This window comes from Piliocolobus tephrosceles, chromosome 1 (assembly GCF_002776525.5).
Source record: "Piliocolobus tephrosceles isolate RC106 chromosome 1, ASM277652v3, whole genome shotgun sequence".
Classification (NCBI taxonomy): domain Eukaryota; kingdom Metazoa; phylum Chordata; class Mammalia; order Primates; family Cercopithecidae; genus Piliocolobus; species Piliocolobus tephrosceles.
In genome coordinates this window covers 160,167,807-160,192,432 of record NC_045434.1, presented here as the reverse complement: position 1 = coordinate 160,192,432, position 24,626 = coordinate 160,167,807, and the positions used below count along the sequence as shown (strand labels likewise).

Below are 24,626 nucleotides of genomic sequence, written 5' to 3'. Positions count from 1 at the left end.
CTCCCAAAGTACTGGGATTACAGGTATGAGCCACTGTGCCTGGCCTGCAATTTCTCCTTTATATCTGGCTTAATATTGGGTTTTTATAAGGCCAGAGCTGTGCTTAATTAGTCCTGGAGGCACAAGAAAAAAATGTTAAATTTATTCCATTGATTCAAAGCAAAGATACTTAAACTTACCCAGGGGCTAGGGTACATCCTTTTGTAACCTAATTTTGATATTTTATTATTTAATAGTTATTCAACATTTGTTGCATATCAGACACTGTGTGTTCTGCATGCATTTCCTGTTCTTTGATTTTCCTACACATGAGGAAACTGAGAGTTAGGGAAGTTAACTAACTTGCCAGAGGCCCCCAGCCAGTATGTAATAGGCTGGGAGATGGCTCTCCTACCCTCTGACTCCCATGCCTTGGCTCATCATCTGCTTTTCTGTTTTGTAGCCCAGCACTTCCAGGGTTAGACTACACATTCTAGAAAGAAATGTAGGCTTTTTTCCCTCTGTGTTTAAAAATGCCCTACAAATCTCGAAGAATTAATCACTTAGGAGTGTCATCTAACTCTGACTTTATGACAGCCCAGAGTTGTTCATTTTGCTTCAGGGCATTTGAGAAATCATCCATTTATCCTCTTTCAGGTTTTGGAAAATATATATTGCGACTGCTACAGATTGTATGTCCTAGAAAGTGAGCTTATTCTGGTGGAACGGAAAGGACGTTTCAGCAGGAGTGGAAATTGTAATGGGCCACTCATGAATAAACCCTCCGTGGGACCTGAGACCCCTGGCATTAAACATAGCAGCAGTTTATTTATCAGAGATTGACTAAAATAAAAGGCCGGCACAGTGGCTCACGCCTGTAATCCCAGCATTTTGGGAGGCTGAGGCGGGCAGATCACCTGAGGTGGGAGTTGGAGACCAGCCTGACCAACATGGAGAAACCCCGTGTCTGCTAAAAATACAGTTAGCCAGGCGCGGTGACACATGACTCTAATCCCAGCTACTTGGGAGGCTGAGGCAGGAGAATCGCTTGAACCTGGGAGGCGGAGATTGCGGTGAGCCAAGATCGCGCCATTGCACTCCAGTCTGGGCAACAAGAGGGAACCTCTGCCTCAAAAAAAAAAAAAAGAAGAATGGCAGTAAAAAATTATGACTTCCCTTTCCAAAAGGTAGAATGCATTTTTTTGCACTAAAGGGAAATAAAGAACAGCAACAAATTTCAAACTGAAAGCCCCTTTACTTAAAAATATGTTAACTTGTTCTTTTTGGCACTGTATCTCCATAGTCAGGTTAGGGGAAAGTCTTTTAAAGCAACAGAATTTTGTAGGTAGGGGTCCCCGATTTCATCCACAGAGGAAATGGTAAAAAGAGTGAGACTACTCTCTTGCTTCCTGGAAGAGTCTGGTAGTCCCAGCCAGACTCATGTGTAGGCCAAAGGTAAAAGTCATCCATCATCTACTCCCAGTTCCCAAGTAAGCAACACCAGTGACAGGGTTGCAAGTGTCAAGACGGTTGAAGAGGCAGAGGGTCTGGAGGCCTGAGGGTCCTTTTTAGACAATGTTTCATACTGCACTTCACCAATTGCAGGCTTTCCCAAACCCATTGACTAGTGTCTGTCTTTTTCTACTCTATTCCCTCCCTTACCCACTGTCTCTCCTTCTCATCCTGGAGTTTCTTAATCACTGTTTTCGGTAGAATCTATGCATGTTCTAGTTCAGAAAGGAAAGATAGCCTGAATTTGAACAACTTTTATGGCATAACTATAAATGGCCTGGCAAAAAGTATTATTTAAGAGTGTCTGGCCGGGCACAGTGGCTCATGCCTGTAATCCCAGCACTTTGGGAGGCCGAGATGGGAGGATCACCTGAGGCCGGGAGTTCAAGACCAGCCTGACCAACATGGAGAAACCCCATCTCTACTAAAAATACAAAATTTGCCAAGCATGGTGGCGCTTGCCTGTAATCCCAGCTACCTGGGAGGCTGAGGCAGGACAATCACTTGAACCTGGGAGACGGAGGTTGCGGTGAGCTGAGATCGTGCCATTGCACTCCAGCCTGGGCAACAAGAGCGAAACTCCATCTTAAAAAAAAAAAAAAAAAAAGTCTTGGAGAAGTCATTTGACCTACCAAACCTCAGTTTCCTCAGTTGAGGAATGACAGTAATTAGGATGCTATTAGGAAACAAAGAGGCTATAAAATATAAATCATACAGAATAATATAGGGCAAATAGAGCTTAGTAAGTTCATGTTATTCATCCAACAAATATTTGCCAAATACCACTATGTTCCAGGTACCGAAGATACAACAGTGAACAAAGCATACAAAAATGCCTTCCCTCATGGGCTCATTCCACAGTTGGAGGGGGAAGGAAGATAGACAGTACATCAGTTAGCAAAATGTTGGATTGAATCATATGAAATTGCCATTTTTGTAGGTAAAAATTTCATATGGTTCAACCTAACATATACATAAATGTTGTTGTCTTGTAATGAAGTATTAATTCAAGAGAAACCTAGTTCAAGACCAGCCTAGGCAACATTGTGAGACCCCGTTTTTATTTAAAAAAAAAAAAAGAAGAAGAAGAAATTAGCTCAGTGTGGTAGCAAGCACCTGTAGTCTCAGCTACTCAAGAGAATGAAGTGGGAGGATTACTTGGACCTGGGAGGTTGAGGTGGCAGTAAGCTGTGATTGTGCCACTGCACTCCAGCCTGGGTGACAGATGAAACCCTGTGTCAAAAAAAAAAAAGTTGTTTTCAGAGCTGAGGCTAAGCCGTGGCCTATCCATACTCCAGTGCTATTTTCAGTATATTCAGTTAGTTGGCTTTTGTCTGTATCTCAGTAGCCCCAGTTGCATAGCCAAGGAGTTTATAATAATTTCAGAAGGTATTCCATTTCTCTAAAATATTTTTCAAGGGGGAAATAACTTTTTTGTAGATCAGGTGATGGTTTGTGAAACATAGATTCTGATTGTGAGAGACTGGAGGCAGGGAAGTGTCTGGTATCTATTTCAGATGTCGAGATGAGAGCCTGTTAGAAGCCTTTTGAAAAGAACTTGAATGAAAGATTTTAATATAAACTTATGTGTTTATAATATTCAGAATATCTATGTTTATATAATATACTCTTTTGAAGCAGTATAATTAAATTAGTAAGAGTGCAATCACTAGAGCTAGACTACATGGGTTCAAATCCTGGTTCTGCTATTTGCTAACAATTATAACCTTAGAGAAATGACTTAACCTCTCTCTGTGGTTCAGTTTATGCCTCTGTAAAATGGGAGGAAAAATTAAAGGAGTTGATAACAGAAAACTACTACCTAGAACCATACCAGAGTGTGCTGTAGTCACTGTCAAAGAATGAGTTGTTGTTAATGAGGATGATGCTATCATTCTGATGAAAGCATTAAGGGGTAGCCATAGAAGGAACAACTATTCCAAGTGAAACATTAAGGTATAACTTGAAAAACTGAAGTGAATTTTTCAACCTGAAAAGCACAACTGCTAATGTATTAGGGTTCTCCGAAGAGACAGAACCGATAGGATATATGGATATCTGAGAAGAGATTTATTAAGGGAATCGTCTCACGTGTTCATGGAGCCTGAGAGGTCCCACAATAGGCTGTCTGCAAACTGGAGAACCAGCGAATCCAGGAGCATGATTCAATTCAAGTCTGAAGACCTGAGAACTAGGGGGCTGCTGGTAGAAGCTCTCCAATCCAAAGACTGGAGAACATGGAGCTCTGATGTCCAGGGGCAGGAGAAAATGGTGTCCCAGCTTCAGAAAAGAGAGTGAATTCAGCTTTCCTGTGCCTTTTTGTTCTACCTGGCCCTCCACCAATTGGATGGTGCCTGCCCAAACTGGATGAGGGTGGGTCTTCCTTGCTTGGTCCACTGCTTCAAATGCCTGTCATTTCTGGAAACACCCTTCCAGACACACCCAGAAATAGTGTTTTAGCAGCTAGCTAGATATCCCTTAATCCACTCAGATGGATACCTAAAGTTCACCATCATAGTTAATATATTATTCTAAACTCTTGAACACATGCTAACTTATTCACATAACAATAGTAGTTATATAGTAGTATCATCTCCATGTAGGAGATAAAGCACTGAAACGTTAAATAAATTGCCTTGGAGCCAAGCACCATGGCTCCAGTTTGTAATCCCAGCTACTTAGGAGGCTAAAGTGGGAGGATTAATTGAGGCCAGGAGTTTGAGGCCGCAGTGAGCTATGACCATGCCCCTGCACCCCAGCCTGGGTCACAGAGTAAGACCTTATCTCAAAAAAAAAAGTTGTGACCGAGGCAGGTGGATCACCTGAGGTCAGGAGTTTGAGACCAGCCTGGCCAACATGGCGAAACCCCAGCCCTACTAAAAATACAAAAATTGGCTGGGCATGGTGTTGGGTGCCTATAATCTCAGCTACTTGGGAGGCTGAGGCAGGAAAATCACTTGAACCCCGGAGGCGGAGGTTGCAGTGAGCCAAGATCACGCCACTTTACTCCAGCCTGGGTGAGACAGCAAAACTCCATCTCAAAAAAAAAAAAAAAAAAAATCACCCATTGAAGCCAGGGCTCAATTGGAGGTTACTACACTTTTTTTTTTTTTAAGTCTTACTCAGGCTGAAGTGCAGTGGCGTTATCTTAGCTCCCTGCTCTGCAAACTCCACCTCTGGGGTTCAAGCGATTCTCGTGCCTTAGCCACCTGAGTAGCTGGGAATACGGGCATGCACCACCAGGCCCGGCTAACTTTTGTATTTTTAGTTGAGATAGGGTTTCACCATCTTGGCCGGGCTGGTCTGGAACTCCTGGCCTCAAGTGTTCCATCCACCTCGGCCTCCCAAAGGGCTAGGATTACAGGCATGAGCCACCACACCCGGCGTCTATTTAGATGAAATATCCAGAATAAGGCAAATCTACAGAGACAGAAAGTAAATTAGTGGTTGCCTGGGACTGTGATGTGGAGAGAGTAATAGGGTGTGAGCTTTCTGTCTGAGATTATGAAAATATTATAAAGTTCGATCGTGATGATGTTTGCACAGCTCTGAAGATAGTAGAAGCATTGGATTGTGCACCATGGATGAGTGGATGTTACAGTATGTTGTGTCTCAGTGCTAAAAATGCAAACAACTGGGAGAAAGAGGAAAAGGGGGAAACTGAAATCTAATCAGAAATGATGAAGTAACTCACATATATCCTGTCTGCCTTTTGGAATATTTTTCAACTGTTTAATAATCTGCCCCCTAGTAGATAAGGCCTAATTTCTTTGTCCGTCAAAATAAAAACCTAACTTTATCTTATAAATTCTTGTATTCTGCTTGTTACTATACTTTATGCTAGGTCCTTGGAAGATACTCCTGAAAATAAACAGAAGTTTGCTTTCTCTTGTGTTGCTTACAGCCTTCGTGGAGAGAGAAACAATGTCACAACTCTTTTTTTTTTTTTTTTGAGATGAAACCTCAACTCTTTTTTTTGTTTGTTTTTGAGATGAAGTTTTGCTCTTGTTGCCCAGGCTGGAAAGCAATGGCGCAATCTCGGTTCACTGCAAACTCCACCTCCCAGGTTCAAGTAATTCTCTTGCCTTAGCCTCCCGAGTAGCTGAGATTACAGACACCTGCCACCACGTCCATCTAATTTTTATATTTTTAGTAGAGATAGGGTTTCACTATGTTGGCCAGGATGGTCTCGAACTCCTGACCTGAGGTGATCTGCCCACCTCAGCCTCCCAAAGTGCTGAGATCACAGGCGTGAGCCACTGTGCCCGTCCTGAAACCTCAACTCTCATCAAAGCTAAGAACTAGAGTTGCTTGGTGATAAGAGAGCATATAAAAGGGAATTTGACCTTGACAGGGAGGGCTACCCTGGGGATGAATTTGAAGGAGAAGCTGACAATAATTGGGAATAGGACAAAGAAGAAAACAAAGGAAGGTTTTAGGCAACCTTAGAGCCTCTGAGAGTCTGACGAACTGAAAGTCTGTGGTTGCCAGATAGGTGAGACGGAAGCAAAATTGGGGTGGTCAGCAGCAACCAGGCCATGTTAAACATTGTGATCTCCATGCTGATGGCAGTGGGAGGCCACAGAGGTCTGCAGGAGATGACTCTCAAGTCCACTGTAGCTGCAGTATGGCATCAGATAGAACAGGCCAGCGTGGGCACTGAGGCCCTGGTTGAGAGTTGATTGCAGCTCTGGCAGTCCACAAGAGATGGTAGAAACAATATATATTCTCATGTTTTGTCTTTGCAAAAATCATATAAAATAAACATGCTTGACTCTTAATGTATGGGTTTACTAGGTAAGTTTCACAGAGAGTTGTCAGTAAAATAATTGACGTTTCTTGCCCCAAGTATGTAGACCTTGTGTCTGTAAGTGTTCTTTAAAGCTTTCCTCTGAATGCAGGTTTAGAACTATTTAAATGGCAATGGCCATAGCGTCCGGGGCTTCAGAACAAGCATCATCCCAAAGCTTGGCCAGGAGCCCAAGATAACCGTGTTAGAATTGCCCTGAACAGATGTGCTTACTGTACTTCCCTCATTTTGTACAACTGCATAACAGCAGTGCACTCTGTATGTCAAGTGACACTTGTCATTACAGATCTAGTTTATATATGGCTGCCTCAAGAACATTTTAGATTTTTCGACAATTTTCTGAACGTTGTGATTTTTCAGATTTTCATTGGTATTTGTCTTTACTGTTGTCTTTCATTGTGAAATATAATTTCTGACCGTTAGGGCAAGAATACAAATATGAGGGTATTCCAGTCTACTCAGGGCAGCATTCTTCTTGGAGTTTCTTTGTGGAGATATTAGAATTTACAGGGTAGAAAGATGCCTGAGGAAGCATGAATTGTTTTCAGAGGTAACTTATCAGTAACCTAAATGAGCTATGCCATGGAAATGCACACTGCAGCTGACCGTGCATTTTACCATTTCAGGGATCTTGTCAGCTAGAATACCAACATTTTAGAAGCATTCTTTACTCTCCACCAACATTTTAGAAGCATTCTTTACTCTCCACCTTGATACATTTGATCCATATAAAAAATTTAAACATACTTATTAAACAGTGTCACGTGTTACCACCTGTATAGCCAAACGGTTTGGGAACACTTGCTTTTCCAGATGAAAAAGGCTGTCGGATACAAATCGTGGGCTCTGAAGTCTGAACAGACTTAGATCCTGCCTGTGGGAAAGGGGATTATCCTGTCTGCCTATGTTTATTCATCCAAAAATTAGAGAAGATGGTGCTCACTTATTTGTTGTAAGGATCAAGTATGATTTTGCATGTGAAATTTCTGACACAGCATGTGGCATGCAGTAAGAGCTCAGTTAGTGGTAGCTATCATTAATACCAGATTTTGCCTATATGAAACGTAGGTGTGCCAGAGCACAGAGCACAGAACATTATTCAGTACACATTTTCTTAGAATCTGTGCAGCGTGCCAAACTCTAGGCATATAAAGATAAGTAAGACCGCTTTCATGTCCAGGAGCATGCCACACTTGGTCTAACGCAGAAGCCACAAGCTGGTGTCAGGAGTCAGATTCAGCCCACAAATGTGTTTCATTTAGTCTATGCAACATTCTTAAGATGTTTGAGCTAAGTTTTATGAATCAGGAGATTTTCCAAAAAAATCCCGTTCCCATTTTCCACTGGAAATGGACCAGCATTCCAAGCCGCCCTTCAATTATGTACTCCGAGTTTATCTCAGTTCCTGCCTTTTCATTCTTCTCTAACGCAGCCTGTTTCCCTAATGGCATCACCTGTAGGTCCTCACGTCTGCATTCCTGGCCTAATCGTAGAGACAGAACTATGGACATGCAGATGTAGTAGCAGGAAGTGAAAACCACTGAGTCAGCAGGGGCTGGCTGGCAGAGGGCCTTGTGGACCAGGAGAAAGGACTTTATACCAAGGGAAGCCTTTGGAATGATTTTCAACAGAGAATTATAAAGATGAGATTAACCTTTTGAAAAGATGCTTCTGGGTGCCCTTTGAAAAATCAGTTAGGCCCAGCGTGGTTGCTCATGCCTGTAATCCCAGCACTTCAGGGGTCTGAGGTGGGCAAATCACTTGAGGTCAGGAGTTCGTGACCAGCCTGGCCAACATAGTGAAACCCCATGTCTACTAAAAATACAAAAATTAGCCAGGCGTGGTGGCACACATCTGTAATCCCAGGTGAGGCAGGAGAATCACTTGAACCCGAGAGACGGAGGTTGCAGTGAGCCGAGATTGCGCCACTTCACTCCAGCCTGGTGACAGAGCAAGACTCCATCTCAAAAAAAAAAAAAAAAAAAAAGAATCAGTTAGATACTTTCTTCAATTTTCAATTTTGCAAAGAAAATTATATATATATATATATAAAATACAAAGAATCAGTTAGAAAATGTCAAAACTGAAGTCAGGAAGAGAATTGAAAAGCTATTAGAATAACTGAAAGTTAATAATGACTGAAACCAAGGATCTGGCCATGAGGACAGAGAAATATAGACAGATTGTCAACATATACAGAGTCAGAATGGATAGGACTTGAGGGTTATGTAGATATGAAAGTTGAAGAGGGAGGAGGCAAAAATGATTCTCAGATACATCATGGATGGCTGACTGGGTGGTTGGTTGATGCTCTTCACTGAGAAAAGAAACAGGAAGAAGAGCAGATTTGTGTGAAAAGAGTATTACCTTCAGTCTTGTCTGTTTTTAGGTGTCTCTGTAAAACAAGAAACATCTGTCACTATAATGGGCACTTTAAAATAATGATCTCATTTATCCTGATAGAAACAGCAATAATAATAGCAATACCATCCACCTGGATTCTATGCTTATTTGTTAGGAACTGAGCAGAAACTATTGATCTCCATCTCTGTCCTTCCCGTAATGAAAGCATTAATACTATCGTCATCTCCATTTTGCAGCTGAGGGACCAGAAGTTAATGCACGTGCTCAAAGACTTAGAGCCTGTGAGTGCTATGGTAAGGACTCCGAGCCTTATGGATTTGACTGGGCTGATTTTTTTTATTTTTAATTTCAACTTTTATTTTATTTCTTATTTATTTTTTGAGACAAGGTCTTGCTCTGTCACCCAGGCCAGAGTGTGGTGATGCAAACATGGCTCACTGCAACCTCGAACTCCAGGGCTCAAGCAATTCTCCTGCCTCAGCCTCCCAAGTAGCTAGGACTACAGGCGCACAGTACCATACTTGGCTAATGTTTTTGTATTTTTTATAGAGATGGGTTTCACCATGTTCAGTTCAGCAGTTCTATACTAACATAACTTGATGGGTGAAAATACGATGGTGGTAGATGGGAGGGAGTGAGGATCATATTAGATAATGTAAGTAAATCACTCCATAAACTGAAGAGTCCTGGAGACAGGGTCTTGCTCTGTTGTCCAAGCTGGAGTGCAGTGGCAAGATCATAGTTTACAGCAGCCTCGATCTCCTGGCCTCAAGTGGTCCTCCCACCTCAGCCTCCCAAAGTGTTGGGATTACAGGCATAAGCCACTGCGCCAGACCTTTCAACTTTTATTTTATTTTTGTATTTTTAGTAGAGATAGGGTTTCACCATGTTGGCCAGGCTGATCTCAAACTCCTGACCTCAGGTGGTCCACCGCTTTGGCCTCCCAAAGTGCTGGGATTACAGGAGTGAGCCACATGAGTAGCTGGGATTACAGATGTGCGTCACCATGCGCAGTTAATTTTTTTTTTTGTATTTTAAGTAAAGATGAGCTTTCACCACGTTGGCCAGGCTGGTCTTGAACTCCTGAGCTCAAGTGATCTGCCCTCCTCGGCCTCCCAAAGTGCTGGGATTATAGGCATGAGCCACCGCGCTGGGCCCTCATAAGTGTTTTTAAAGTGCTGGTATCCAAATATGAAAAAATAGCTTAAAATGTGTTTCTAATGATTATGGGCTTCTTGTTAGGTCTTACTTCCAGGCTAGAATTCCCAGGTGTTATATCCTACTCATTTTTAAAATGAGGTCTTGAACTTTATGCTTAAAATTGAGTTTTGCCCCCAATTTGCACTCTATCAACTGCTGGATTTCTGGTTTGCTATTGGGAGCAGATGTCACTGTGCAAATCTTTTTTTCTGTTTCAGATGCAACATGAAAAATGCATCTATAGCAAGAGTCTAGGAATTCACTCTAAGGAGCAGGAAAGTGTGACTGAGTCAGCACTGGCTTCTCTTTTGTGACAGTATGCAAATTGCCAATGGCAGAGTTCAAGTGCATTCAAATATGTGGCATTTTTCACAGCTCATTGTTCTTTATATCTTATATTCCTGAAAACCACTTGAGATTTGCGTACATGATAAATTTCCTTTTCTTGGTGATAAAAAAGGCTGTAGATTTTACATTCAGGTCTATTTCCTTCAGGAAAGTCTCTGGAGAAAAGCTTTTGGTTTTTTCTTCTGTTCTGTTCCTCTCACTGTAGTAAATGAAGATAATGTAGAGACACCAGAGTAACAGAAAAAGTAACCTCATGAACTCAAAGACAGCAGAAATGTAGGCACACAGTTTTGACACAAATTCATAGCTTTAGGCCGGGCGCGGTGGCTCATGTCTGTAATCCCAGCACTTTGGGAGGCTGAGACAGGTGGCTCACCTGATTTCAGGAGTTCTAGACCAGCCTGGGCAACATGGCAAAACCCCTTCTCTACTAAAAATACAAAAATTAGCCCAGCATAGTGGCGCTTGCCTGTAATTCCAGCTACTCGTGAGGCTGAGGCATATCGCTTGATCCTAGGAGGCGGAGGTTGCAGTGAGCCAAGATCATGCCATTGCACTCCAGCCTGGCTGATAGAGTAAGACTGTCTAAAAAAAAAAAAAAATTTACAGCTTTGAAGTCTACTAGCTTACGTTCATTCCCAACCACTATAACTGGTCCAATATGGAGACTTACTCAACTTGAAATTTAACTTACCCAGAAGGAATTACTTGCTTATCAGATTTTTTCTAAATTGAGAAAGTGATCTCACAATCGTAATTATTAGCACTCAGGGTTTAGAGAAGTAAAATGACAGGGCTCAGAACCCAGAACTCAGACTTTCTCACACTGGTCACATCCCCTCTTTTCAGAATCCCACTGCTCCTCAGAAACAAGTGCTGCTTGGGCGCTGTTCTCTGAGTCTATAAAGTTTTCAGATTTCTGGGAAGCCTTATTTGCCCACATAATAAGAACCTATAATCTAAAATGTGTGTTGATTTTGTTCTCTTTCAAAGGGAGCTATAAATCCACCTTCTCTTTCAGAAATTAAGCAAGTTTGTATTGAGGGCCTGTTAGGTCCCAGGCAGGCTCTGCACTAACCAAGCTGTCGTGACAGTGAAGAATCCTGCCTTCAGGGAGCTTTCAGAACTGCTGAGGATAACAGCAGCTAAAGATTTCATGGCATTTACTATGCATTCTATTGGCATTATTCTAAGTGTATTAATTTGTATTTTATATGAGATTGGTCTATTACTATTCCCATTTTATAAATAAGGAAATTGAGACACAGAGACACTCAACTAATAAGTGTCACAGCCAAGATTTGAATCCAACTTTAAATAAGTACTTATTAAGGTTAATAAGTATTATTGAAGGACAAAGCAAGGTGCTATGGGATCTTTTTTTTGTGAGACAGGGTCACACTCTGTCACCCAGGTTGGAGCACAGTGGTGTGATCACAGCTCACTGCAGCTTTGACCTCCTGGTCTCAAGCAGTCTTCCCACCACAGCTTCCCGAAGTGTTGGGATTACAGGCAGGAGACACCAAGCCTGGCCTGTGGGAACTTTGCTAATGTGATTTCACCTAATCCACGTGGTTAGATGAGTAGGAAGTAGGCTGGAACTGACCCAGGAAAAGGCTTTTTAAGTATATTCCTCCTGCCAACTGCACAGACAAAGTCAACCTACTGAGACCACAGCATTGCAGTAGAGACAGAGTTTAATTGATGCAAGACCAGCCCACGCACAGGAGAACTGGAGTTCAGTCTCCCTGAAGTCTCAGATCTTGGGGTTTTTATGGACAGTTTGGTGGGCAGGGAGCTAGGGAATGGGTGCTGCTGATTGGTTGGGGGGTAAATTCATAGAGGTGTGGAAACAGTCCTTGTGCACTGATCCACCTCTGGGTGGAGCCACAGGATCAGCTGAATCATGAGTCACAAGTCTACATGGGGTCAGTTTGAAAGATATCTCAAAGAACCAAGCTTAGGTTCTACAATAGTGATATTATCTACAATTGGGGAAATCACAAACCTTGTGACCTCTAGCTATGTGATCCCTCAGAAGCAAGGGATTATAGAAACTGCCTCTCTTAGCAGAGAGTCCAAGCGCCTCCCATAATTCCTATTCTTTTTTTTTTTTTTTTTCTGAGATGGAGTCTCGCCATGTCACCCAGGCTGGAGTGCAGTGGTGCGATCTTAGCTCACTGCAACCTCCACCTCCCAGGTGCACGCATTTCTGCCTCAGCCTCCTGAGAAGCTGGGACTACAGGCACATGCCACCACTCCCGGCTAATTTTTTGTATTTTTAGTAGAGATGGGGTTTCACCGTGTTAGCCAGAGTGATCTCGATCTGCTGACCTCATTATCCACCCACCTCAGCCTCCCAAAGTGCTGGAACTGATGTGAGCCACCATGCCCAGGCCCCGTAATCCTATTTTTGTGGCCTTTCATTACTCTTACAAAGGGAGCTTTTGATCCCTAAGCAAGGAAGGGGTTAGTTTTAGGTGGGGACTATTATCATCTTTGCTTTCAAGTTAAACTATCCACTGAATTCCTCCCAGAGTAACTATGGCCTACATTCAGGAATGATCAAGGACGGTGAGGCAGTCAAGAAGCTAGATTGAATCAACTATGTCACATTTCTCTTACTGTCATAATTTTGCAAAGGCAGCTTCAGCTACAAAGTGGAAGCCGAGGGACCAAAAGTAGTAGTAAACATTTGTGTTTGTTGTTTGTCTGATGGGCATGTTTTAAGAATTGTTGAATTTGAATGCTTTTAGGCTAAACCACCATCTCTGTTTGTTTGTTTTGAGATGGGGTATCATTCTATGACCCCGGCTGGAGTGCAGTGGCACGATCTCAGCTCACTGCAACTTCTGCCTCCCAGGCTCAAGCGATCCTCCCATCTCAGCCTCCTGAGTAGCTGGGACCACAGATGTGCACCACCACGCCTGGCTAATTTTTGTATTTTTTGTAGAGATGGGGTTTCACCATGTTCCCTAGGCTGGTCTCCTGAACTCAAGTGATCCACCCACCTCAGCCTCCCAAAGTGCTGGGATTACAGGCATGAGCCACCGCGCCTGGCCTAATTTGTTGTCTTATACTCAGTTTGCGTCATTCATCTTCAGTTGGCTCCCTTGCAGCCTGATTCCTGGATGCATCTGAGTTTGTTATCCTGGTGGATATTTTCTGGGAGAGATGGGCTCCACCCTGTTTCAATTAGGAGTCTCTTGGTTGCAAGTGACAGAATCTCAATTTGACATTACTTAGACAAAAGGAGAAATTTACTCAAGGGCTAGAGGTTTGTTTGTTTGTTTTTCATATACTTGCAGGCCGCGTGTGTGGTTGACACTTAGCCTCAGAGGCAGTTGGAACCAGAGACCTACTGCTGCCAGGGTTCTCTCTGGTTATCTGACTCTTCTGCAGATGTGTTTCTTCAGCCTGGTGTGTGTGTGGCTGCCCGAAGCTCCTGAGCCTCTCTGCCAGAAAAAAACTGACTCTTCCCTTGGGTCTACTTTGGAAAATCCATAGAATGTTCTTGTGTGGTTCAAGTGTCCACCGTTGGACAAGTTACTGTGGCCAGAGAGACAGGGCATTTTGATTGTCCAGCTTTGGGACAGAGATCAACCAGCTTTGGGGATTGTCAGCTGGACATCTCAGCCATCTGTTATATGGGATATTGCCGGTATTGCCTTTTATGTTCACCCTTCAGAAGCTCCTTCGCTCGATCACAGTAATTTTCCTGGCCCACAGAGCCTTTTCTTTCAGAGCTCATAGTGCTGTGCTGAAGATTATAGCATCATGCTGACAGAATGTGTCATATCAGTTTCTTTCATGAAATGAGATGACCTTCCTACAACCCTTCTTCAGTCTTCTTTTTTTTTTTTTTTTTTTTTTTTTTGAGACAGAGTCTCGCTCTGTCGCCCAGGCTGGAGTGCAGTGGCCGGATCTCAGCTCACTGCAAGCTCCGCCTCCCGGGTTTACGCCATTCTCCTGCCTCAGCCTCCCGAGTAGCTGGGACTACAGGCACCAGCCACCTCGCCCGGCTAGCTTTTTTTTTTGTATTTTTCAGTAGAGACGGGGTTTCATCGTGTTAGCCAGGATGGTCTCGAACTCCTGACCTCATGATCCGCCCGTCTCGGCCTCCCAAAGTGCTGGGATTACAGGCTTGAGCCACCACGCCCGGCCCCTTCTTCAGTCTTCTTATGGAGAGGTCCCTTGCAAAGGAAACACATTAGAATGTCCCCAAACCTCAGTTTTGAAGGCATTAAGAGTTCCTTTGGTGTAATAATTGGGCAATTAGCAAATTACAAACTCATGTTTAAACACAAAACATGAAGGAAAGTGACCCAAGGTCACTGCCGTGGCTAATGCCATGATTTTTTTCCCAATCCAAGTTTAAAATAAGCAGGCATGACTTGTTCTGACCTGATATTGAATCTAAAAATGGAACCACTATGTCATTGCTGGCTAAGAATCTTGCGTGTGTTGCTGGGAGGAGGTAAACAGTACTTTCCCTTTCCCTGGAGATTTACTCCTCAGTTAAGAGCAAGGGCTCTGCAGCAAGATGCGTCTGGGTTAAGTTCTGGCTTGGCAAATAATAATTTAGCCTCTCTGTGCCCCAGTTACCTCAGCTCTAAATAAAAGCAATAATTGTCCCTAATACACAGGTCTGTTGTGTATACAACAAATGTGTAATATGCCTAGCTCAGTAACAGGCACAGTCATACTCAGGAGATTTTAGATTTCATAATTTTTGTCATCATCATGTACCAGCTCCATCCCTTGGCTGGGATGTTTAAGGGTAATCAATATAAGAAATGGGACAGTGTGTTAGACCAGATGCTTTTCAGAAATCCAATTTCCTCATCTCCTCCTTCTACATTTTTGAGGACAAGAGAAAAGGAAGGAAACTGACACTTCAGGCTCCTGCTCCCCACCACACACCTTCATGCATCTACCATTCAGTTGTATTCATCATTTCTATGATTATTTCTTTAAGGTCTGTCTCACTAGATCTGTATATGTGCTCAGGGCAAGGGCTCCTCTGTTTTTCTTTTTCTATCTGCTGGCATGTAGTAGGTGCTCAGTAAGCATGTATTGAATTCAACTTTGCTCACAGCCCCTTATTCACGTAGCTGTTACTGCATTTTTAATGTTGCCAGAAATGAAGCTTTCCAAACACTGTTACTGCTAGTAAGTAGCAGAACCAGTCTGAACCCAGATTTTCTGGCTGTTATTCCAGTGCCATTTCCTTTTACTAAAAAGTAAGAATACTAAAAGGAAGAATAAAACCAAATTAGTACTTCCTCTATGTGATACGCAAATTGGATTTTTAAACCTGTGGTTAGGGAAGTTAGGTCCTTTGTCCCACTGCTGGTTAATTGGGGTTGAAACCAAGGTCGAATTGCAGATCTGCAATATCATTTTCAAACAGAGGCACTTTTGCTCCTCCTAAGGCCATGTGATACACATTGGTAGGAATAACACCAATAGTTTCTATTTACGAGGCAGGTTAGAGTTTTTCCTCTAAAAATTCCTATGAGCCTTATTGACCTTTCCATGTCTTTTTTTCTCTCTTTCAAGTGATCCTTTAAAGTAAGGGCCACAGAGTGCCCTTCGCTGTGTGACCTTCCTTTCATGGCAGGCTCTCAAATCCACCCAGGTGCATTTAAGATTTAAGTTCCCGAACTTTGATTCATTCAGCACTAACACTTTATAAAGCCCGTGTTCTTTTTTTTTTTTTTTTTTTTTTTTTTTTTTTTTTTTTTTTTTTTTTTTGAGACGGAGTCTCGCTTTGTCGCCCAGGCTGGAGTGCAGTGGCTGGATCTTGGCTCACTGCAAGCTCCGCCTCCCGGGTTCACGCCATTCTCCTGCCTCAGCCTCCCGAGTAGCAGGGACTAGAGGCACCCGCCACCGCGCCCGGCTAATTTTTTTTGTATTTTTAGTAGAGACAGGGTTTCACCGTGTTAGCCAGGATGATCTCGATCTCCTGATCTCGTGATCCGCCCGTCTCGGCCTCCCAAAGTGCTGGGATTACAGGCTTGAGCCACCACGCCCAGCCAAAGCCCGTGTTCTATTCTGCCATATGTTGAAGAAAGAAATAAGACAAAGTCGATCTTATTAAGATATGGGAGACACATACATAAAAAAAATACAATATAATCTTGCAAATAAGTGATCAAATTAATTGGTTCATGTTGTGGAAGGGGCACCACCCAGGGGCTAAGGGAAGAATTACAAGATGAAGAGATTTTTTAGTTCATTTTATATCATATCATCTGTTTAGGAGCAAAGTTTATAAAGGGCAGGGGAGCAGTCCTAGGATCTATCTCCTAGAAGGGGAAAATTAAAGAGAATCTGAATGAGTGAGATAAGTCTGGCCCCCAAAAAATCAATTAGAAAGTAAGCAGCTAAGTGTAGGCGTGGTCATCCAGGGGACCGAGGCTCCAGTGTCAGGATAGTGCTTACTGGTGTTAAATCTTTCAGGTTGTAAACCAATGGGGAATTAAGGACATAGGATGAGATTGTAACCGAATCTAATAATAATGAACAGCTAGGCATAACTTGATCATTATCTATGGTATTGTTATACATGTAATGGGAGCCTGGTGAAGAAAGGCTGTGTGAACATGCCTAGGAAAGAAACCTGAGGCAGGGGATGTCAAATTCAATTAAAGGCAAAAAAACAAACAAAAACCAGTTACAGAAAATACTGTGAGATACAAAGGTAAGTTAGTCCTATTTACTCTAAAGGTTGCCTCCAGCATTTCCTACAGGAGAAAAAGTATCCTTTCTAGGTCACTTCTAAGACTCTTAGCACTGTGGTTCTGGGTGCTTGTTCTGGGCCCTGCACTAGTCCCCTATAATGCATTTAGGAACATGGGGCAACCGTAGCCCAATTCCATTTACTATCATCATTAGCATCTTTAGTAAATATTATTAATTGCCAGGTGTGATGCTAAGAGTGCTCATGTATTACTCCATTTAATCTTTTCAGCATCCTGAAAGTATAGCTACTTTTATTTTTTTCCATTTTACGGGTGGGGAAATCAAGGCTTGAAGAGGGCAAATAACCTGTTCAGGTTTGTAGAACACTTTTGTTTGTTTGTTTGTTTGTTTGTTTGTTTGAGACAGAATCTTGCTCTGTCACCCAGGCTGGAGTGCAGTGGTACAATCTCAGCTCACTGCAACCTCCACCTCCCCAGGTCAAGTGATTCTCTTGTCTCAGACTTCCGAGTAGCTGGGATTACAGACACTCAGCTAATTTTTGTATTTTTAGTACAGACAGGGTTTTACTGTATTGGCCAGACTGGTCTCAAACTCCTGACCTTAGGTGATCCGCCCCCCTTGGCCTCCCAAAGTGCTGAGATTACAGGCATGAGCCACCGCGCCCGGCCAGGTTTGCAGAACTCTTAAGTTGAAGAGCTAGGATCACAAACTCCTGGCATTCCATTCATTATACAAGTTATCCCTATCTTCCAGATCAGCTTACCTACCTGCTCTCTGTGTACTGCACCTCACCAACCTGGGTGTCTCTCAGATGTTACCAAGAAGACAGAGTAAACCCATGCTTTCTCCTATCCAAACCAGTCTCTCCTGTTCCCTGCTTTGTCCAAGCCCCGTTGCAGGAGTTTATGCCTTAAAGTGAACCATCATATGATAATTTCCCCTGAAAATGTGCCTACTAAAAAAAAGATAGGATATGATGGGAGGCAGACATGAACATTCTGGTCAATGTATTGGTGTTGTTATTTATTTCAGTTAATAAACTGCCCTTTCGCTATGCTTCAGCTTTCCACATGTTTAGGCAGTTTGGATTCTCCCAAGTCTGAATTCTGCGCTCCTCCGTGGAGTTTAGAGCTAACTTACCTTTATCCCACAGTATTTTCTGTAGCCGTGGGTTTTTTTGTTTTTTTGTTTGTTTGTTTGTTTGTTTTTTAATTCTAATTGAATGTCTTAAGGGGAAAAAACTCTAATTCAGGATTTGAGCCCTGAACAGATAGTTTTATAGGGATATTAGTGTGAGGAAAAAGAAAAAACTCTGGCTGGAATGACCATCAAAGGATATCTGGCCGAGTGTGTTGTTGCTCCTGTAGTCCCAGCTACCCAGGAGGCTGAGATAGGAGGATCACTTGAACCCAGAAGTTTGAGGCTATAACAAGCTCTGCCAATTGGATGTCCACACTAAGTTCGGCATCAGTATGGTAACCGCCTGGGAGGAGGGACCACCAAGATACCTAAAAAGGGCAGGTCAAAACCCCTGTGCTGGTGAGTAGTGAGATCATGCCTGTGAAGAGCCCACTGCGCTCCAGCAGCAACATAAAAAGACCCTGTCTTTATTTAAAAAAAAAAAAAAGAAAGAAAGAAAAAGAAAAGAAATCTGATAGGTCTAAGGCCTCACAGATCTGAAAGGGCTGAAAACACATTTGGAAATGACAAGGCTGCGTTCATTTCTAAGTCAGTCCAGTGGGTGAATGAAACTTTTTTGCCCAGTGTTTTGGTCATTTTTGTAGTAGACTGAAGCCCAGTTAAATGTACTGACTGCTGAAATTGGAAAGTGCAGTTGGGCCCTCCAGTGCTGCTAATTGGTTGTGTCTTTTACATTTCGGGAAGACATGTCCCAGGTGATTGGCCAGGGCATGGTAGCAGATCAGCAGAAGGCACTGGAATACCCACCTGACAATGTACACAACTTGTACTTCAGGTTTTGCTCTACTGGAGTAGCATGCGTTATAGACTGGGTTCCAAAAGAAAAGGAGGTGATTGCAATGAGATCAGATCTTTTATTACTTGACCGAGGTTGTGGAGTGTCATGCAACCTGAAATCAAGCCACAACTGTATCATTGATTCTGTGCAAGTTGTATGCAAATATCCTGTGTTCACCTCTCTGTCCCAACCCCATAAGCAGATGTTTAAAAGAGCATCCCTGGCTGGGCATGGTGGCTCATGCTTGTAATCCCAGGACTTTGGGAGGCCACCGCAGACAGATTGCTTGAGGTCAGGAGTTCCACACCAGACTGGCCAACATAGCACGTCTGCTAAAAATACAAAAATCTCTTCCAAAAATACAAAAATTAGCCAGATGTGGTGCATGCATGTAGTCCCAGCTACTCAGGAAGATGAGGCATGAGAGTCACTTGAACCTGGGAGGCAGAGGTTGTAGTGAGCCAAGATTGCGCCACTGCACTCCAGCCTGGGTGACAGAGCAAGATGCTGTCTTTAAATAAATAAATAAGTGGTATCCCTGAAAACGCCCTTGCACTTAAATAAATTCTATCTAACCAGGTGCAGTAGTACATACCTGTGAGGAGTCCCAGCTACTCAGGTAGCTGAGGCAGAAGGATTGCTTGAGCCCCAGGAATTCCAGACCAGCCTAAGCGACATAATGAGACTCTATCTCCAAAAAAATTTCTGAGAGCACCATGTCTTATACAATGTTAGAAATAAAAATTACAAATGGAAGATTTTCTATAAAATAACTTTAATGTTTCTTACATTTGAATTTAACTTCTCTTAAAGAACTATAAACTTTTATCAAATTTTTATACTTTTGTTACTGTTGAGCTTTTTCCTTGCTTTTCTTAAGTCCAGATTTTCATATCTATGTAGTAATCTACGCTTTTATGTGTCTAAAAGTATACATTGTTTCTATGTTAGCTATTTTTATATTTAAGGAACTATAGATTACTAGAGCTTACAGGAAATACATATTTCAAACATTGCCAAAGAAAATGCCTTTGAAAATTCTTTTAAATTATATGCTAAAAACCCAAAGTAAAAAAAAATAGATACAGAATGAACCTTAAAAATAACCAAATTCAGTTCAACTGAAAACCTGTAAGCAATTTTTTTTTTTTTTAAGAGACAGGGTCTTACTCTGTCACCCAGGCTGGAGTACAGTAGTGCAATCATAGCTCACTGTATCCTCAAACTGCTGGGCTCAAGCAGTCCTCACACCTCAGCCTCCCAAAATGTTGGGATTATAGGTGTGAGCTACTGCATCTGGCCAATTATAATTTTTTTAATTTAAAAGCAGGTTTTGCTTGAATGTATTTGCAAATTCCATTAAGGTGTTAATACTTTGTATACTCCCAGCCAGGCACAGTGGCTCATGCCTGTAATCCCAGCACTTTGGGAGGCTGAGGAAGGTGGATCACCTGAGGTCAGGAGTTCAAGACCAGCCTGGCCAACATGGCAAAACCTCATCTCTACTAAAAATACCAAAATTAGCCAGGCATGGTAGCAGCCGCCTGTAATCCCAGCTACTCAGGAGGCTGAGGCAGGAGAATGACTTGAACCCAGGAGGTGGAGGTTGCAGTGAGCTGAGATCACAGCACTGCACTTCAGCCTGGGTGACAGAGCGAGACTCCGTCTCAGAAACAAACAAACAAACAAAACTTTATATACTCCCACCTACCTCAAGCACATAACAAACACCTCTAAAATATTACAACCATAGAATTTTACAGCTAGGGCGAATCCTAAATAACATCTTACATACTTCTTCTTGCAGAACAATGAGCACATAAACTTCTAAATTTTTCTCCTTTGGGAAAGTGATTTTAAGCCCTTTCTGTGGCTTCCAAAGAGAAATGGCCCCGAGGTCAGTGGGCATCATGTGCCGTGAGGCTGGCAGCTCATTATACAGAACCTTCCCACCCTCTGAGCTGCTCCAAAATGGAATAGCTTCTTCAGGAAAGTGGAATTTTCCATCCCTGAAGGTTTTCAATCAGAAGCTGGCTGATCATGTATTGATATGTTCTAAAAGGACATAAAAGCATTAATAGCTGTTATTAATTGAGCCTAAATTATTTCTGGCACAGTGATGGGTTTATTTATTTACCTTTAATCTTTACAACAACCTTGCAATATACAGATGTATCACCCGTTTATATATGGGGCAGTCAAGTGACTTGTCTCTGGTCACACAGCTAATTAGTGATAGCAAACTTAGCAACATATACCTTCTTTTGAGTAGTGATTTTTATTTTCCTATCATGCAGCCCTGATGAAATGTAAATCCTTTCTCTAGAAAAACACTGACAAGTACAATTTTGATACAACTACAAGGGTGTTTTACAACTAAACCAGTGGTTCTTAATCCTGTTTTATAATAGAAACACCTAGGGAGTTTTTAAAAAGTCACAAATGCTAAGACCTTCATCCCAGACCAAATAAACTGGCATCTAGGGATGTGGATCCCAGGCAAGTTTTTTTTTGTTGTTTTTTGTTTTTTTTTTTAATTGAGACTTATCGTTTAAAGTTAAACCATGGATTAAGCTGGGGTTTCTTAAAAGATTAAGTCTTAAGCAGTAAGTCTCAATCAAAAAAATAAATAAATAAATAACTTGCCTGGGCTCCACACCCCTAGACGCTAATTTATTTTGTCTTTGATGGGGATCCTAGCATCTGTAATTTTTAAAAGCTCTGTAGGTGTTCGTATTATGAAACAGAGTTGAAAACCACAGGTTTAGTTAGGTTGGATGACCTATAAAGTCCATCTCAGTTCTTATAATACGGTAACATACAACAGCAAATCCATTCTTTCTGATCTTTCTTACATAGTAGTTTGGTTTTGTGCCAGTGAATGAGTCATGGGAACACTCCTTTATCCATCACCGTACATACTGACAACTGGAGGCCTGCCTCTATGTATATACGTTTGGACATTTCACTTGGATTCTATGGACTGCTTCCTTATTGTTAAATTGAACTCAATTCCACGAATATCTATCAGGGACCCATTATGCACCAGATGCTACATGAAACTGGGATATAAAGAAAAGCAACAATCATCTTGTGCAATGGAAAAGTCATAATTTGGTAATCTAGACTGCCCTCTCTAGTGCTTTCCTGTTTTTAAAGTCGCATGATTTTTCATAAAAGAACTCTGCAGCTTGCACCCAGCTTTGTGGGGAATCCATGTTCTTTCTCGAGGTGATACAAAATGTAAGTTGGATGTAAGTACTGTGTGAGTTAAGATACAGGCTCAGTTACTGCAAGAAGTTCTCTTTAGCATAAGAATCTGTGTGTCATCAGTTGGGGGATGATATGGTCTCCAAAGTGTCACAGACCCAAGCACCTCTTATCTGATTACTATACTATTCTTATTTGATTACTCTACCATCCTCAAATGGTGGCACCCATTCTTTGGTTTAAGAGGGCTGCTTCAGTTATTACGAACACATCTGCATTCCAAGCAGTGGGAAGGGGAAGGCAGGATCTTTCTCCTTAGGAGAATGACCTAAAAATTATACATTCACTTCTGTTTACATCCCATTGACCAGGACTTAGCCTATTGGCACACTACCTTCCCAGAGGCTAGTAAATGTGGTCCTTAGAATAACTGGATATCTAAGTCCTCTTCATGTGCAGTTTTCTTACAGTAACCCCTTATTTGTCCTTTTCCACTTCCTTCCTTTTAAAATCACTGATAAACGTGTAACTGAATAAGTCTTTTTTTAGCCGGTATTAAATGATGGTGATAGTGGTTGGGCACTGTGGCTCATGCCTGTAATCCCAGCACTCTGAGAGGCTCAGGTGGGTGGATTGCTTGAGTCTAGGAGTTCGAGACCAGCCTGAGCAACATAGCAAAACCCCATCTTTACTAAAAAATACAAAAAATTAGCCAGGTGTGGTAGTGTGCACCTGTAATCCCAGGTACTCAGGAGGCTGAGGTAGGAGAATCACCTGAGCCCAGGAAGATCAAGGCTTCAGTGAGCCGAGATCATGCAACTGTTCCAGCCTGGTTGCCAGAGTGAGACCCTGTCCAAAAAAAAAAAAAAAAAAAAAAGAAGACAGTGATAGAAAAACTGCAGGAGAAAACAAAAGAACATCCGTAGAATCATTGCCTATCAGCTGTTTGATAAACACTTTAAGCTTGTAGCATTCTTCAACTATTGACTTTCAGTTCTACCTCCTTCTCTAATTAGCCACGTGACTTCAAATATGTCACTTGACATTTATGCTTGGATTTCTGCAAAAAGAAAAAAAGTAATATTTAACTGTCAGGGTTGTTCATGTGATTGAATGAATTTATGGATGTGAAAGTGTTTTGGAAACTAGAAAGCCCAGTGCATATGCACAATGGGTGGTATTGTTTTGTTGTTACTGCACACTGCACAATGCCCTATATTGAGGCACAGCTTTCCACTGACAGAATGTTGAGGTGTTACAGTTACAGTTACAGTTACAGTTCTGGAGCAGTTACCTGGGTCCTATTTCTAGACTCCAGGGGCAGCCTGACTACCGGACTCTTCCAGCTGGGAATGGGTTCCCTAGCCAACTGCAGATCCAGAAGGCGGGTCAGGTCACTACCTATATTTCTTAACTGCCTGTTAAATAAGCAAGGAGTCCTTTTGGTTTTTCTTAGTTTATGAATGTATGCATGTATGTATGTATTTTTGGAGACGGAGTTTCATTCTTGTTGCCCAGGCTGGAGTGCAAAGGCACAGTCTCGGCTCACTGTAACCTCTGCCTCCTGGGTTCAAGCAGTTCTCCTGCCTCAGCCTCCAGAGTAGCTGGAATTACAGGCATAAGCCACCATGCCTGGCTAATTTTTGTATTTTTTTTAGTAGAGATGGGGTTTCACCATGTTAGCCAGGCTGGTCTCGAACTCCTGATGTCAGGTGATCCGCCCGCCTCAGCCTCCCAAAGTGCTGGGTTTACAGGCATGAGCCACTGTGCCTGGCCTCTTAGCTTTTTAATATTAATATTCATTGGAGGTACTGTCAGCAAAAATCCAGAATTACAAGTTAATTTTTCCCAAACTCACACAGTAAAGGCCCCATACCTTCACTGAATTACAAGTTCACTTTCTACCCTGAGTTTCTCATGTCTTCAGTTTTGCTTTTCTTTCTTCACTCATTCACTTGTTCATTCATTCATCAAGCACTTTATTGAGTCCCTACTATGTTCCAGGCACTGGGTATCATAGGTGAATAAAGCACAGTTCCTTTATGTGAATTAAATGTCACTGATGTAACTGGCATTTAGTAGGCTTTCAGTAGATGTTGGTTTTCTTTGTCTGCCCCTCATTTTGCTTAATTAACCTACCAAATGCATCTTTGACTCTAGTGTGTCGAGAAGAAATGGAGAATGTTGATGCTCTAGACATCCCCAGCGTAGATTGTTTTTCAATGTACACAAGACAGAGAAGTCACTTCAAAGTCCATAGATAAAGGGGCTTCTTGCGGATTTCATCAGAATGAGTAGAAATTGCAAAATAATTTTTGTTTTGCCTCCCACCCCCAGCTTCATGTGCAGATCACACTGACAGAGTATCTTCAGCTTTTATCTTTCCTCCCTTCCTTGATCTGCCCTTCATCAAAGCATTTTCGTTGTAAAGTTAAATAGGGAAGCATGAGGAATGAGCATAAATTATCCTAACTTCTTGCCACCCTCCAACCTTATATTCTCAGAAAACATCATTGG

The 24,626-nt window shown here is 42.2% G+C and overlaps 1 protein-coding gene across 2 annotated transcripts in view; it reads left to right on the top strand.

Moving 5' to 3' along the window:
* The window catches only part of PATJ (PATJ crumbs cell polarity complex component), a 422,851-nt gene that overhangs the window by 315,518 nt on the left and 82,707 nt on the right, over positions 1–24,626 (top strand). The window lies entirely within an intron of this gene.